The following is an 18,163-nucleotide window of genomic DNA, read 5'->3' on the forward strand; positions in this document are numbered from 1 at the left end:
GCAAAATATTTCTGAGTATAATATTGTGAATAAAGTTTAGTCTTTGTGGGAATATTTTTAAGAAGGAACCTTTACTATACAAAGAATTTTATGAAAGGTATAAAGGCCACAGTGTGAGTTGAGGATGACACACCCTGTTTTGAATTGGATTTCCTGCTAGCTGTGATCAGAGGCATTCTTCCCGGACTAGGGTGAATTCAGTTCCAGTGTTTACTTGTAAAACTGAATTCAGTCATTGTGTTTGCACTTTGGCTTTCTGCCTGCAATTAAAGTGCAGAGCAGGCTTCAGTTAGTTACTCTCTATGATTTTGTGTCCTTTATAAAGAGGAGGGAGAATAGAGGGGAAAACCCAAGAGGTGACTGAGTTCATTTACATAAAGTGCCAGTGGGCAGCTGCTGGCTGCCTGTGATCACATGATTATGTGGAGAATCCTGATATTCCACTTACTGGAATTGGGAGTGGGGCAGATAACCCTCCCGTAAGACTTCTAGTTTTGCAATTACCAGTTGAATTACTACTTGTACTTTGCTAATAAATTCAGATGAATATTTAGGAGACTTTCTTTTCCTTGTTCTTTTAAAACTGTTTTATGTATGTAGAAAGAACTTCTAAAAGGAAAGGTCACAGGCCTTGAAGTAGCATCGAGGCTGGAGGGCCTGACTGCCTCTGGGTTGCCCTAGGGAGAACACCAAGCTATGAACATACTTGGCTAAATTTATGGGGAGTATCTATGGGATGCACTCCTCCTCTCTAGAATCACACAAATGGGAAAATGTTTGTTCTTTATAACTCCAGTGGTTATATGAAGATTTCTGGTAACTACCACATAGTAAGAATCTGAATGAATTGTTCTTCTAATGGCAATGAAGGCAGCATCAGTCCTCACACCCAAAAATGTAGTGTACTAAGTCATTTTTTTAATCTAATTTAGAGCTGCTGGATTTGGAAAAATCAGAGAAAAGGAATGCTCTTTTGGGGGACCTGTTTCCAGAATTTACTCACACTGAAGAAATATCCTCTAGTACTAAAATAAGGAACATTGAAATATATGTTTCTTATATATAATGAATTTTAGTTATTTTTACTGCAGTTAGTCTCTGCCATACATTCTCTCTCTTCCATTGGAATCCTTTTTCTCCTAATTTCCTATCTTTTTGTGTGTGTGTGTGAACCATTAAGCTTAATTAGGGTTGCCTAATTAATTAGTATTAATTAGCAATGGTAAGAGAGGCTATTTACTGAAGGATGGGCAGTTTATCAGTGGTTATACCACTGAAGAAAATGGCAACCACCACCACCACCACCAAATGGGTAGGGTCTCATGGGCCCCTCTCACATCTATGATGAAGTATTGACCTTCATTCTACAATCTTGTATACTTCTTATATGAGTAACCCTGGCTGCAGTGAGCTCTCCTAAGTATAAAATCTTGCACTTAAATTTTTTTTTTTACATTTATTTGTATATGTATTAGATGGGGGAAAAGACTCATATGTGCTATAGCACACATATGGAAGTCAGATTACAACTTGGAGTTACTTTTCTTTTACCGTGTGGTCCCAGTTATCAAATGCAGGTTATCAGGTTTGGTTGCACACCCACTGAGCCATCTTGTGAGACCCTATCAGAGCATTTGGAGGCCAGAGAGAACACAGGTGCTCCCAACATTGGAATGACTAATATGTAAATACAGAAAATCACAGACTTCAACAAGCAGCAAGTATGAACACTTTGACTAATTGTCAAATTGCTGGAGGCCCACTATGAACAAAGCTCAAAAGGGAAATACTCCAAAGAGCACAGACCTGGGGAGATAGGCACACTTATTGGACTTTTATATCTAGGAAACCTAATAGCTTTTCACAATAAAGACCAGAGGAAACATTTCCTGTCCTTCTTCCACAATGATCTCTGAGACTAGGGCTGAGAACTCCAGATTCTTGCTTTTTGCACCTTTGCTAGTTGTGGGTCTCCATTAAGCCTCATCTACTATTAAAAAAAACAAAACAACAACAACAAAAGAAACCAAAGCTTCTTTAATGAGATTTGAGAGAATGCACTAATATGTGGGTGTAACAATTAGTCATTTTGAGTTGGTTTAATACTTTGTTCCTTTAGGAGGGTAAGAAGAGTAAATTTTTATGACCTTTCTAGCCACAGGTTCTTGGCCCCAGTAATTGTGCTGGGTATAGATTATATGCTGAGGAGCAGGCTTAAACTACAATTTTAAAAAGTAGTTGCTAACTCCCATGACATTTGTGCCACTGTTGGACAGGTGAATAAGACATGTCTTGCCAGGCCTATTGTTATTTTAGCTTGCAAGGATCACAGCTGTGTAAATCAGATGATTGTATTTTTACTACAGCTGTGTACATACCACCTCTAGCACTGTGAATAGCACTGTGTTAGCTATTAGGGATAAATATCAGTACTTGTGAAACTTTTATTCACCTGATGTAATTGTCATCTCCGAGACTTACTGCCACCTTCTGCCAACCTAAGCCTTGTCCTGGAATCTTCTAGCCTCCGTACAATCTAATCTAGGCCTAGAATATTTTCAGCTTCTGAGACTTATTGCTGAATAAACACTCCTTTTCTAGTTCTTTCTGAATTCTGCCTGTCTGGCTCAACTCAGCAGTCTGGCTCAAAACTCTTCTTCTACTGGCTTCTTTCTGCTTCTGACCGAATTATTCTGCTTGCCCTCAAACCAACTTTGGCAATATGTTCTAATCTTATGGCGCATTCTCCTATGTTCTAATTTTCTGGCTCATTCTGTCTTCATTTGTGTCTAGCTTGTTCTCTCTCTGTAACCTGTCTCTGTACAACTGTCTAATAGAACTGCCTCCTCCTTCTCTCCCTCTGTACTGCTCTCATAACTCTTTTTCTCTCTCTTCTAGTGAGAGTTAGGTGTCTCCTATCTCTGGCTCATTCTGTCAAATTACTCTCTGATTTGTCACTTTGTCTGCCCCTCAATTAGACATCATTTTCAAACATTGGTGCTTTCTTCTACCAACTAACTTTATGTTCCGTGTTTGGAATTAAAGATATATACTAAAGGTGTGTTTGTATTCCAGCAAGATGGATTAAAGGTGTGTACATTTCAGCCAGACCACATATTCTTAGGTCTTGGGATGTGATCCTTTGCCACAGCAGCCATATTTATGGATTAAAATTACTCTACAAGAACTAGTTTGAATTCTATGTGCTATCTTCAGTAAGTAGGTCTTATGGCCAAGTTCTGGGGGATAACCAAGTGCAGTGGCAAAACGTTGTATGGGTTAACTCCATTTAAACAATATATGTATGTTTGTAAATAGGAAGTTTCTGCAGTAGTAGTTTTTCCATATTGTTTTCAGAAGTTCTTTAGTCTTCGTTATCTTTTGTAATGCCAGGATCACGGGACCCTCAGAGACCACCAGGAGACCACTTGATGCAAGAGAGCTTTATTATGAGAGCAATCGAACTCGGGACTCAAGTCTCACTGACACAGCAGTAGAGAAGTGGGACCCCAAACCCTGAGTGAGCAGGGTTTTTAAAGGAAAAGTCTGTGAGCAGGGGGTTTCCATGACAGCAAGCAGGGGAGTTCATGTTTCCATGAGAGAAAGCAGGGGGTGGGTTTACTGTTTACATAATCACATTTGCCACGGTGATTGTCTCTATTTTTTACTAAACTTTTCTTCTATAATATATTTCCTGGAGGCCATTGCTTGGAGAGCTAACTTTGTTTTCTTCCAGGTACACATCCTATGATATTTCCTGGAACCTGAGTTTAGCTCCTGGTCAAGATGGCTCCTTATTTCAAAATGGAGTCACCCAGGCTAACTTAAACTCTTCACTTTCTCCATATTTTCTTCTCTTCCCTGTTCTCTTCTCTCTCCCATAGTTAACACTTTTCCATTAATTCCATTTCCCTTTGTCTCCCCCTTGAAAACACCCCTTCCATGGTTCATTAATAATTATCTGGCTTCTGTAGGTATTCCAATTGAAACACATATCTAAAAATTCAAAGTCAACATCCACAAAAGAAACAGGATTGCCCAAATATTTTTGAACAATTTAAAAAAAATACTTGAGTTATCACTATTCCCAATTTCAAATTACTACAAAAGTTACAGCAATAAGAATAATCTAGTACTGCCGTAAAAACCGAGATTGATCAGTAGAATAGAACTGAGAGGTTATACATACAAGCCCATATTCTTACAGACACAGTTTTTTACATAGGTGCCAACAGTATTCATTGGAGAAAAGACAACTTCTTCAATAAATAGTGCTTCTCAAATTAGATAGCTACATGTAGAAGAATGAAACTAGATTCTTTCGTCTTTCCATGAACAAAACTCAACTCCAAATGGACCTAGGATTTCATTATAAATTAAAACCTAGTACCCAGAACCTGATCAAGCAGAAAGTAGGGAAATTATAGACACAGGAAAGAACTTCCCTGAACAGATCCCCAATAGCACAAGCATTAAGGTCAACAAATAATAATTGGACCATATGAAATTTAAGCTTCTGTATAGCAAAGGACACTATCATTGAGTGAGGAAGCAGCCTACAGAATGCAAAAAAAATAGCTATAATCTGACAGAGGGTTCGTATCTAGAGTATACAAAGAACTAAAAAACAAAAACAAAACAAAACAAAAAAAACATTGAGAAAACAAATAGGCAAATATGAATATTCATAAAATCAACTTCACACACTGCTGGTAGCTATTAGGGAGTTGTGGAACCTTTGGGAGGTAGAGACCAGGTGGAGGAAGTGTGTCCCTGGAAAGGAAGGATTGGGAGTTATAGCCTCACCCTCAGCTCCATGGAGTCCTGTTCCACCAAGATGTCAGGAGCTGAAAGTGTCAGGTACTTATTTCACCATGACCACACCCTTAAGTTATGAACCAAAATAAATTACTGCTTTCTTTATCTTACATCTTGTAAGATACTTGGTTACAGCAATGAGAAGTAATTAATACAGATAATTGATACCAAGAAATGAGGGCTTTGTTATAGAAAACCTAGCTATGTGGTTTATTTACTGTTCGCAAGAGAAATGAGAACAAGATTAAAGTAACAGGCTTGAGAAGCTCTGGAATGCTGCAAGCAGAGATTAATGTTCACTTTTTTTTTTTTTTTAAGGGCAAGCATCAGAGTAACACCTCCTAGAACCAGAAAGAGGTCTCCTGAGATGCCTCAAAGGGCATTTCTTTTTTCTTTTTCTTTTTTTTTTTAATGTTACATACCAAGGGTGCCCCTCCCTAATCTCCTCTCAGTTCTCCACTTACTTTCTCCCCCTTCCACTCTACCTTTTCCCCAAGAAAAGGAGAGCAATTCTCCCTATCAACCTTCCCCAGCATTAGGACTGAGCATATATCTTCATTCCCTGAGGCCAGGCCAGGCAGCCCTGCCAGGGGGAAGTTACCCAAAAGCAGGCAATAGAGTCCATGTTGGAAACAGTTCCCCTTCCAATTGCCTTCCACTTCAGTTTGTAGTACATAGTGTTTACATAGACATTTCTGAGATATGAATCAGAAAACACTTTGATAAAATGGTATTTTTATTAAAGTATCTTTTTAAGAAAGCTTTTAATAGAAAGCATAGCATTTGGACTTTAATGCTAAGTGTCACCTCTATGCTTTGTTATATTTCATAACATAATTAGGTTTAAGCCTGTCATGTCACCATAGCTGCAGACTTCCCAAGGGTATACTGAGAATTTATTTAAAAATACTACTTCTTAAAAAGTTCCTTATAGAATGCAATTGTAGGCTCTTGAATATACGTAGAAATAATATAAATATAGTGCATGTGTATGAAATTCTCAAATATGTGGGGCAGGGCAGGTTACCAGAACTTGAAGAAAAGGCAAAGGAATTAGGACATTCAAACAGTGACAAAAATAAATTAATTTATAAAATATTTGAAATCTGTGGAGCACTATTAAAAGATAACATCTGCAAATCATAAGACTAGAAGGGGAATAGTATCATTTTAATAATATAGAAAAAAATTAATTAAATGATATAAATATCCTCATCTGTTGAGATTCTTATACAGGTAGAAGAGTCATGTAGAAACCACGAATGAACATGATCAGAAAAGAACCTCCACAAGTCATAGTATAGGTACAAGCCTGTAAGTGAAGCACCAAGAACAGAAAAAAAAATGTAGAAGACAGAAAATATATTAAACACAAGAGAAAGAAACACTATATAAGTGGTCCTATCGGAACAAGAGCAGATTTGGCAACAGAAACTTTAGAAGCCATGACCTTGAGCCAAGAATGCTTGGAATGATTTATTTCAAGCACCGAACATTAACTCCCAACACAGATAATTGTACCTAGCAAAACTATCTTTTGTAAATGAAAGAGAAAGGAAAATATTTCCTGTTTTTAAAAAAAGTCTAAAGGAATTCCTGAACACTAAGCTAGCTTTACAGAAGACACCTGAAAGAAACCTTTATACTAAACAGAAAGATAAACACATTCATGATGCTATGGGAAAGAATAAACTCAACAATAGTTAAATAAGTGAATCATAGAAGTACATCAGATATTCCCACCAGCATGGAGGAGGGTTCCCCTTTCTCCACAACCTCTCCAGCAGGTGTTGTCACTTGAGTTTTTGATCTTAGCCATTCTGATGGGTGTAAGGGTTGTTTTGATTTGTATTTCCCTTATGACTAAGAATGTTGAACATTTCTTTATGTGTTTCTCTGCCATTCGACATTCCTCTACTGAGAATTCTCTGTTTAGTTCTATTCCCCATTTTTTAATTGGATTACTTAATTTGTTGCTGTTTAACTTCTTGAGTTCTACACTCTGGAAAGCAATCTGGCCCTTCCTCAGACAACTAGCAATAGTGCTTCCTCAAGATCCAGCTATACCACTCCTAGGCATATACCCAAAAGATTCTCAAGTACACAATAAGGACATTTGCTCAACCATGTTTGTAGCAGCCTTATTTGTAATAGCCAGAAGCTGGAAACAGCCTAGATGCCCCTTAGTGGAGGAATGGATACAGAAACTGTGGTATATCTACACAATGGAATATTACTTAGTAATAAAAAACAAGGAAATCATGAAATTTGCAGGTAAATGATGGGATCTGGAAAAGATCATCCTGATTGAGCTATCCCAGAAGCAGAAAGACGCACATGGTATATACTCACTCATATAGATATATAACATAGGATAAACCTACTAAAATCTGTACACCTAAACAAACTAATCAAGAGGGAGGACTCTTACTAAAATGCTCAATTCCTATCCAGAAAGGCAAAGAGGCTGGACATCAGAAGAAGGAGAAAAGAGGGAACAAGTCAGTAGCCTGACACAGAGGACCTCTGAAAGGCTCTGCCCTGTAGACTATCAATGCAGATGCTGAGACTCATGGGGGACCTTTGGGCAGAGTGCAGGGAATCTTAGGAAAGAAGTAGGAAACAGTAAGATCTGGAGAGGACAGGAATTCCACAAGGAGGGCAACAGAACCAAAAAATTTGAGCACAGGGGGCTTTCCTGAGACTGTTATTCCAACCAAGGACTATGCATGGAGATAACCTAAGACCCCTGCACAGATGTAGCCCATGGCAGTTCAGTATCCAAGTGGGTTCCATTGTAATAGGAACAGGGACTGCCTCTGACGTGAACTGATTGGCTTGCTCTTTTGTTACCTCCCCCTGAGGGGGAAGCAACATTACCAGGCCAAAGAAGAAGATAATGCAGCCACTCCTGATGAGACCCAATTGACTAGTATCAGAAGGAGGAAAAGAAGACCTCCCCATCAGTGGACTTGGGGAGGGGCATGCATGCAGAGGGTGGAGGAAGGGAGGGATTGGGACAGGAGGAAGGAGGGAACCACAGAGGATACAAAGTGAATAATGTGTAATTAATAAAGAATAAGTTTTAAAAAATGAAAAAAATTAAAAAAAGTACGTCAAATACTACAAAATCAACAAAATGATAAGAACTAATATGCATTTCAGTAATAACTAGTCAAAAGCAAGACAAAAGGCAGAGTACTATACTGGAGTGTTTGTTTATGTTTTTTTTCTGGTTTTAGAAATTATTTTGTTATTAAAAAAGCAAGATTTGTTTTGTTTTGTTTTGTTTTGTTTTGTTTTCCCCTCTGTCTATGAAATGTACCATCCTGTCAAACATACCCTTTGGGTAAAAGGATAGAAAATGAAACTGTGAAACAAGCAAATTTTAGCTGGCAAAAGTAAATTCAAATTGAAATTAATCAGAATCGATAAACAGGATTACTTTAAAAAGAGAACAAGACATGAAGAGAACATTACAATTTTAAAAAGCAAATATACCCTTCAACAAATGCTCACCATTTTTGTAAAACAAGTATTATATGTAATGGCACAAACAAGGCAACATAGTAATATTGGATGACTTCATTATGCCAACAAAAAATAGCAATTTGTTTGAGTTAAATGACATCGTAAATTAAATAGACCGAATAAATGGATACAGAACACTTTATGCAAACAATATAGAATACCCATTTCTTTGGAGCAACTCATGGAACTTTCTTCAAAATGAACAGTTTTAATAAATATAAAAAGGTTAAAGCATTTTTTATATGATTGAAGTTGAATAGAAGTCAAGAAGAGCATACACAAACTGTTAGAGATTGAACTAAACATTAATGAATGATGAGTGAATCATCAAAAACAATTTTTAGAATAAAAGGGAACTACCAAATAAAACACAACTACCAAAACCTATGTGATTCAATGAAAGCAGTCCCAAGAGGGACTAAAATAATATTTTAGAATAATATTATTTTAAAAAATAATAAAAAACATCTTGAAAAAAATAAGCCCTTTAGTCTTACAGAAAACCAAACTTCAAATCTGTAGATTCAAAGAAATAATTAAGCTCATATAATGAAACTGAAGAGAGAGAATAAACAATATTAAGAAGCAGTGAAACAAAGTAGTTCATTGAAATAATAAAGAAAATCTATAAACCTTAAGCCAAACTGACCAAAAAAGAGATGATCCAAATTTATAAAATTAGAGATGAAAAGGAAGTTGTCAACAACAGCTACTAATGAAATTTGGAAAATCATTAGAATATAACTTAAAGATTTATGCCCCACTGAATCAGAAAACTGAAGTAAGTGATTTTCTAGACACACAAAAATTAAACCAAGAAGAAATAAATGAGTTAAACAAATATGTAGTAAATAGTTGAATTGAAGCAGTCATAAAAGTATTTTCCAACCCCCAAACATTGAAGTCCAAATGGATGCATTGCTAATTTCTACCATAGACTTAAAGAACTATTTTGTTCAATAAAATAGAAAAAAAAAAAGGACTGCTACCTAATATTTTTTCAAAGTCAGTGTCACTTTGACTCTAAACCAAATAACAAAATTTATTTATTACCCATCTCTCTGATGGATATAGATGCAAAAATATTCTCAGTAAAATATTTGCAAAACAAAATCAAGAAACATCAAAAAGGTCATCCAACACCGATTAAGTCAGCTTCATCCCAAAGATACATGATAGATCAATATTCTCAAAACAATGAGTGTAATATGCCATAAAAATCATGTCAAGAACAGAAATCATGGTCATCTCAATAGATACAGAAAAGACTTGATAAACTCTAACACAAACAAACAAACAAACAAAGAAAACCCCTAAAGAGACTCAAGGAGAATAGAAGGAACATGTCTCTACACAATAAAGGGTATATATGACAAATGCATAGTCAATGTTCTATAAAATGGAGAAGAACTGAAAGCATTTCCATTATATTCAATAACAAATGTGGGTGTCCCACTTTCTTCACTCTTGTCCAATTCAGTGCTTAGTCTTAGCTAGAGTATAAGTCAAGAAATAAAGAAACTAAAATAGGAAAAGTAAATATCCTTATTTGCATATATTTTTCTATGCAGAAGGCCCTAAAGATTTCATAATAAGACTCTTGGAACTTGTAAATACTTTTAGTGAGATGGTAGAATTTAAAAATTAACATTAAAAAATTTGTGAATTTCATTATAGAAATCTGGTGCTAGCCAGAGGGATGCATCTCCAGTACAACAACTTCACATAGGACTTGGAACATCACAGGAGGGAGAAAGGAGTATAAACACCAGAGAACCAGGAAATCTGCTTTGAGATTGTGTCTCCTAGAATTGATGAGGAGCATCAACCCATTCACCTTAAGAATGTAGCTGACTTAATAGGATTTAAACAAGGAAAGCACAGGCATGCTAATTTGAAGGGAAAATTCACACAGAGCCTTTTCTTGGGACAAAGAATTACCATCAACTAAGGAATGCTGAGGGCCAGAGAATTACTCTTCTCCAGGGTGAGCCTCTTAAGTGTGCAGCCCTGAAATTATATCGTACAAGCATCCATAACCAGATTCAACCTGTTGTACTTTTATATATTTGAATGGTGTGTGACTCTGTGAGTGTGTGTGTGTGTGTGTGTGTGTGTGTGTGTGTATAATAACAGAAGGGCCATGGAATTGAGATGAACTGTGAGGATAGTGGAAGGGTGAATTGAAAGGAGGAAAGGGGAATGATGTTATTATATTTTAATTTAAATTTTATGGAAATTTTATTTTGTGTGTGCGGTATTTGTCTGCATGCATATCTGTGCGCTTGTTCAGTCACCCCAGAAGCCAGAAGAGCATGTGATATGCCATGGGACTGGATTACAGACTTGTAGCTACTATGTGGGTGCTAGAGACGGAACCTGGCTTGTGGCTGCTGAATGATCTCTTCAGCCTGTGATGTTTTAATTTAAAAATAAAAGAAAGAATTGTGGTCTTTCTATTTGCCAATAATAAGTATGCTGAGAAAGAAATCAAGGAGTCAGTCACATTCATGGTTACCTATTTGTTTAAAAGTGAAAGACCTCTTCAATGAAAACTTCAACATTAAAGAAGGCACTAGAAGGTGAACTGGCTTTTTATTCTCATTATTAACTTATTATCATAAGTTTCTCTGCTGGGCCTGAAGATACATCTCAGTAGTGAAGAGCAGTTCTGCTCTTCAAGGGGACAGAAGTTTGGATTCTAACACCTACGTCAGGAAGCTCACAACTGCCTGAACTCTAGCTTCAAGGGAACTGACATCATCATCTAGCCTCTGGAGACACCAGCACCATATCACATCCCTCAAACAAATACACATATGCACACATACCTAAAGTAAAAATAATAGAATACAAAAACCTTAAAAAACAAAAAGTAGCTCCACCAAAAGTAACCTGTAGATTTAATGTAATCATAAAAAGAATCACAGCTTTGGGTCAGTGAGAAGCTCAGCAGAGAAATTACTTGCCTTAAAACCTGATGGCCTAATTTTGATCCCCAGACCCACGTAATGGAAGGAAAAAACTGTCTCCTACGAGTTATCATCTGTCCTCCATACACACAGGAAAATCAGAAGTTCAAGGTCACCTTCAGTACAAACTGTATGAGACTTTTGGAGTTCATGAGACCCACATCTTAAAATAGCAAACAAAGCTAGGCTTGAGTGCCTAGCACTGGAAGCCAGTTGCTGGAGGATATTCTTTATGTTTAATGGCCATTTCTCTAGCTGCTGTTTGGGAGGGATTCAGCTATGGGACCAAGAACTTCTACCTCAAAGCCCCTATGAATGCACCTGTTCTCAAACACGGTCATGCTGATAGGAATTTGTATATGCTGCGTAGACTTGTATATTTACATATGCTGCGTAGACTTTTTGGTTTATAGAACAGAGCAAGATCAAGATATAAAGAAAATCGAGAAATTCCATAGTCAACTAAGTTAATTGTTGTGGCCAAGGAGTCCCACAGTGTCCATGTGGTGGTAGAATGAATGGTTTTAAATGAGTTTGATATGTTCTTAGTAAGTAATAACTTTTAAATTCAATAAAGTGTAGGGAAGAAAATATTTACATAACTATTGAGCTATTCAAAAGCTGACACACCAGTCTTTGCTCTTTTTAGAGACATGGGAATGTATTTCATTTTAGAAATTGGATAAAAAAAATACCTTAGAAAATCCTTGCAGGTGTTTTATGTTTGGCAAAATATGTAGTATTTTTCTAGGAAATGTGAATCAGTAACTTGAAGATGAAATATTATGTACTTGCCTTCAAACTTAACAACCTGATTGTCATACCCAGATCCACATGGTTTTTAAGAGAAAATGGAATGTAAACATTTCCTTGGATCATTATATTTCTTTGAACATAAAATTTGTGCTATTAATACTCCATCAAATCTGGGTGGTGGTGGCACATGCCTTTAATCCCAGCACTTTGGAGGTAGAGGCAGGAAAATGTCTGTGGCAAATCCTGGTATACAAAGTGAGTTCCAGAACTATTACACAAAGAAACCCTGTCTCAAAAAACAAAAACAACAACAACAAAACCCAGTAATCTATCAATATAGGGCAGCTGTAGTTAACTGCACTGTAATATACCTGATTGTATATAGTGGTTTAATTTCAATAATGAACAGCGAGTATGCTTTATCTTTCTTTCTAGATTTAAACTGTATTTTTAATTATTTTTGTTTTTTTAAGATTTAAATATAATTGCAACCTTTTTCCTTTCTCTCTCCATCTCCTCCTTTGTACACCCTGCTTTCTTTCAAATTTATGACTTCTTTTTCTTTTATTATTGTTACATAATTCATTTGTATCTTAATATGTAAGTAAAACCTGATCAATCTGTATAATGTTACCTGTATATATATTATTTCAGGGCTGTAATGTAAGAGACTAGTGGTATTATCAGCTTGTTCTATAGTATGTATCTTTAAATCTTACATTTACTGACCAAAACCAAGGACAGTTATTTAAATGCAAGATCAGAAATGGACTAAAATGGACCGAAGTCACCATTTACAGAATATCACATATTTCCTACCTATAACTTCTCAGACTACAGTTCTCAACCTGTGGGTCAGGACTCATTTGTGAGTCTAACAACTCTTTCACAGATGTTGCCTAAGACCATCAGAAAACACATATGTACATTATGATTCATAAAAGTAGCAGAATTGCAGTTATAAAGTAATAACAAAATTATTTTATGTTTGGGGGTCACCACAACATGAGGATCTGTTTTAAAGAGTGATAGCATTAGGAAGGTTGAGAACCACTGATTTAAACTCAAGTGTTACCTATGGGATGGCTGTCACAATTTTAACCCTTCACTTTAGTCTCCTCCCTGTCTTTCTCTTAACAATCTATTCTATTTCCCCTTTGAGATCCTCTCTTCCACGAGGTTCTTTACTAGATACCTAATCTATGTCATGTCAAAGATTAAAAAGCTAACATCCACATATAAGAATCCTCAGAATAATTTTCTTCTAGTTCTATCTATTTACCTGCAACTTTCACCTTTTACAGAAGAAAAACATTCTGTTGTGTTAATGTACCACATTTCATTTTTCATTCATCAGTTGATGAACATCTAGGCTATTTCCATTTTCCAACAATTATCAGCAGAAGCAGTGAATGCGGATGAGCAGGTGTCTCTGGAATAAGATGTAGAGTCCTTTGTGTGTGTACTCAGGAGTAGAATAGCTGCCTTTCAGGTAGATGTATTTTCATCTTTTGAGGAACTGCCATACTGGGTTCCATAGTGGCTGTACCAGTTTGCACTCCTTATGGCATTGGTGTTTCCCCTTTCCCCATAATCTTGCCATCATGAGCTGTCATTTAATTTGTTGGTCTTGGCCATTCTGACTGGAGTAATAATGGAATCTCAAAGTAGTTTTAATTTATGTTTCCTGATGGTTGAGGATATTGAACATTTCTTGAAGTTTTTTTCAGCCATTTGTGTTTCATATATTGAAAACTTCCTGTTTACATCCCAATTTTATATTCACTCATTTCTTGATGTTCAATTTCTTTCTTAGTTCTTTATTTTTTTTCCTTTGTATACACATTGATTTTACTCTAACAAAGCAACTTGTACACATTAACATTTAAAATGAGCATCTTTTCTTTACAGTAAAAACAAGCAAAATTTAAAAAGTTAAAAATAAGGTTAAAAAAAAATAGAGAATGTCAAATCCAAATAAAACCTTACAGATTCTGCTGATTCTCACATTGAGTGGCAGGGCTCAAGTCATCTTTTGAGAGAATTTTATTTTAAAAATGTCACCTTAAAATGCAAGGATGTTCATTAAACATCACAATTAAACATGCCAAAGGAGAAGCTGTGTTGTCAAAATGCCCACTTAACTCCCCAGACACCTCAAGCCCACCCTTTGCTGACATTCTGTACCCCCTCCTTTTTTCTTTTTCTTTTTTCTTTTTATTAAACAAGAGAAAGTAGACATGTTGGTAAATGCCAGTTGTCTGTATTCACATGGAGACACAACGTATCTCTAAGCATCAATATACAAAGAAAGGAAAAAAAAAAGCTAGAATTTTTTGTACTACTCCACAGGGCCTACCACCCTCCAGTCTCCAGCAGAGTCAAGGGAACTACAGGTTTGTTGTTGTTGTTGTTGTTTTTTCCCCACAGAGAAGAATGTTGGTTTTGAGACAAGAAAGGATAAAAAATGAATTTAGAACAGAAAAGTGGAGATTCTTTTCCTGTTGTATTTTCCTCAAGGTTATTTCCCCCTAAATAAGTTGAAAACCATGGTTTTAAGAGAGACCTCAAAATAGGGAGACTGAGCACAAGGGTTAGGGGGAGAAAAATGACTGCAACTTGCTCCCAGGGACTGGAGAAAATAAAGAAAAGAGGAGGGGAGGGGAGGGGAGGGGAGGGGAGGGGAGGGGAGGGGAGGGGAGGGGAGGGGAGGGGAGGGGAGGGGAGAGAAGAGGAGAGAAAAAAGAAAAGAGAACGTTGGAATCCATCGGTCTTCTGTGCTAGTCATCCTTGCCTTCATCCTCCTCTCCTTCCTCTCCTTCCTCTCCTTCACCATCATGTTCATCTTCTTCACCTTCCTCCTCATCCCCTTCTTCATCAATCTCTTCCAATACTTCTTATTCTTCATCATCATCATCTTCTGCCTCTCCTTCATCATTATCTATATCAAGAACGAAATAGCACTGCAAGGAATTTGGCCAGTATCATCTTTGATGACCGCTCCTAACTCATCTGCATTGGAATGGTCACTGAACCAGGTAAACAAGCTATCTGGCTCTTCCAGCTGCTGCTTCTGCTGGCCTTATTCACCTTTTGACTTGAGCGCTTTGTCAAATCCTTTCCAGATTTCTGTTGTTTTTTGGTGGACTTTGAAGATGGGTCACCACTGTCATTCCGAGAAATTCTTTGGAGAGAATTTTATTTCCAAAGTAAGGATTTTCATCAAAATAAAAATCTACTCTGTAACCTGATTTAATGTCTTCAAATTCTCTCATTTCAACTCTGGTCAAATAATGCAGAGCCTCTTCGTCCTCCTACCCCAGCAGTGCAGACATTTGTGGATAGTTGACAAATATTGTTAACCAAATATTGGGGATTTTGGCAATCAATTCTGACCTCTTCTCAAAAAAATGGTTGATGGAGTTTCAAAATTTTCTCACTGGGCTGTTCATTAAGTCTATTTTATTTTGTACTTCATCAGTGTGTTCAATTGCTTCTTGCTGTTCTTTTTCTCCATTTGGCAGTCCAGGAGAGGCTGATGTATTTTTCAGCTTCAGGGCAGCAATTGGACTGAGTTTCTTGGACTGAGGCAGGATCGCAGACTGCTGTTCTAGGGCTATGGCACGAGGGAGGTGGCCTGAAGCCAGACAGCAGAGGCTTTATGTTCACAGCAGGAAGAAACTCGCAGAAACACTCTTAAATCTTTATTTTAGATACTAGTCTTCTATCGGATGTATAATTCGTAAAGATATTTTTCCAGTCTGTAGGGTGCTGCTTTGCCTGAAAGATGGTATCCTTTGCAGTACAAAAGCTCTTCCACTTCTGAGGTCCCATTTATTAGTTGTTGTTTTCCAAGTGTCCTATTCAGGAAGTCTTCTCCTGTCACAATGAGTTCAAGTCTTTTCCCTTCGATCACATTCAGTGTGTCTTCTCATGTTGAGGTCCTTGATACATTTGGAGTTGGTTTTGTACACTGTGATAAATATGGATCTATTTTCATTCTTCTGTATTCAACCATCCAGTTGGACGAGCACTGTTTGTTGAAGATGCTGTCTTTTCACCAGTGTGTGTATTTTTTGGCTTCTTTGCCACAAAACAGACTTATGTCTAGATCTTCAATTCCCTCACTGAACTCACTAGATTTAGGAGTTATCTTCAGATTCATTGGGAATTATTTACTTTGTGCTGGTATGTATGTTTTGCTATCTTTGGCCATGGTGTTGAAAAGCAAACATGGAGGCATGAAGAATCACAATTCAATATAATCCTCAACCGTATAGAGAGTTTGTAGCTAGCTTGCACAACATGACACTTATCTTAAAGTATAAGTATCTGTGTGGAAAGTCATTTGACTGCTTCTTTTCTGATATGTGTGCTTCCTCTTTCCTTATGGTGCCTTGTGTTATGGACTAGGACTTTTGGCATTATATTTAATAAAAAGGTAGAAAGAAAAATTCTTGATTTTTATTTTTAGCATTTACTTTAGTTGTCATTTAAAAGTTAAAAGAGTGTCCTTTGTGTAAAAGTTCAATGAATTTTTCAATACACATGAGTTTTTATTCACTTTACGTCTTTGTTGTAGCCCCTCTTACCCACCTTAGCCCCACCCTTCCTCCCACCACCTTTTATTCTCAGAAAGGGGGAGCTCCCTTTCCCATCCAGTGTATCAAATTACATCAGGACTGAGCCTATCCTATTCCCCTGTGACCTGGCAAGGCAGTCCTGCCAGGGGAAAGTGATCAAAAAGCTGACAAGTGAGTCCCTGTCCAATGCAGACCCCACTTCCCTTACTAGAGGACACACATAGTGTCGCCTAAGGTGCCTATCAGCTACATCTTTGTAGGGGACCTAGGTCCAGTTTATACATGGTCCTTGGTTGATGATTCAATCTCAGCTAGCCCCTCTGGACTGTGTTTACTTGCCTTTGTTGGTGTTCTTGTGGAGATTCTGTCACTTCCAGATTCTTTTCTCTTTCCTCCCAGTTTTCCACTAGATGCCCTATGCATCACCCAGTGTTGGGCTGTGAGTCTCGGCTTCTGTTTTGAGGCACTGCTGGGTAGTGCCTCTCAGAGGACAGCTCTAACAGGCTCCTGTCTACAAGTTTAGCAGAGCATTGTTCATAGTCTCAGAGGTTGGCAGTCTCTGATGGGGTCGGTCTTTGGTTGGGTTAGGCATTCCCTCCATCTCTTCTCTTTCTGCTCTATCTGTATCCTTAAGCATCTCATAGGCAGGGTAAATGTTGGGTGAAGTTTTTGTGAGTAGGTTGGTATTCCCTGCCCTTTACTAGAAGACTAGTCTTGTTAGAGAAAGTCTTTTTCAGTCAGTATGGTCTCTGTAACTGAAGTCTCTGCTTGAATTCCCCTTATATCCTCCCAGGAGCCTGCCCCGACTTAGGCCTCCAGCTTGTCACAGAGATGCCCACACCCTCTGTTTCTGTTTTGTCTTCTCCTAGTTGATCTCCCCAGGTCTGTTCACTACCCTCTTAACTCTCTGTTCCTACCTTCTTCCGTCTCTTCAGCCACTACCTCTGTCTAGTCTGTCTCCCCTTCCAAGTGAGATTTGTGCATTCTCCCTTGCATCCCCTATATTACTTATCTTCTTTGAGTCTGTGCCTTACAGTATGCTTATCCTGTATTATATGGCTAAATAAGTGAGTACATGCTATGTGTGGCTTTCTGGGTCTGGGTTATCTCACAACAGAATGATCTTTGCTAGTTCCATCCATTTGCCTGCAAACTTCATAATTTCTTTGTTTTAAATAGCTGAGTAATATTCCATTGTGTAAATGTGTCACGGATTCTTTATCCATTCTTTGGTTGAGGGACATCTAGGTTGTTTCCAGATTCTGGCTATTATGAATAAAGCTGCTATGAACATAGTTGAGCAAGTGTCCTTGTTATATGGTGGAGCATCTTTTGTGTATATACCCAGGAGAGCTATAGCTGGGTCTTGAGGTAAAGCTATTCCCAATTTTCTGAGAAAGTGCCAGACTGATTTCCAAAGTGGTTGTTCAAGTTTACACTCCCGCCAGCAATGGAGGAGTGTTCCCCTTTCTCCACACCCTTGTCAGTATGTACTGTCACTTG

At 37.5% G+C, this 18,163-nt stretch overlaps 1 protein-coding gene and 1 pseudogene across 11 annotated transcripts in view; one reads left to right on the top strand and one right to left on the bottom strand.

Annotated features, from left to right (window-relative positions):
* The window catches only part of Spidr (scaffold protein involved in DNA repair), a 261,442-nt gene that overhangs the window by 156,494 nt on the left and 86,785 nt on the right, over positions 1–18,163 (top strand). The window lies entirely within an intron of this gene.
* LOC110565255 (protein SET-like) lies at positions 14,849–16,293 on the bottom strand (annotated as a pseudogene).

Source organism: Meriones unguiculatus, chromosome 9 (assembly GCF_030254825.1).
Source record: "Meriones unguiculatus strain TT.TT164.6M chromosome 9, Bangor_MerUng_6.1, whole genome shotgun sequence".
In the NCBI taxonomy this organism is placed as follows: domain Eukaryota; kingdom Metazoa; phylum Chordata; class Mammalia; order Rodentia; family Muridae; genus Meriones; species Meriones unguiculatus.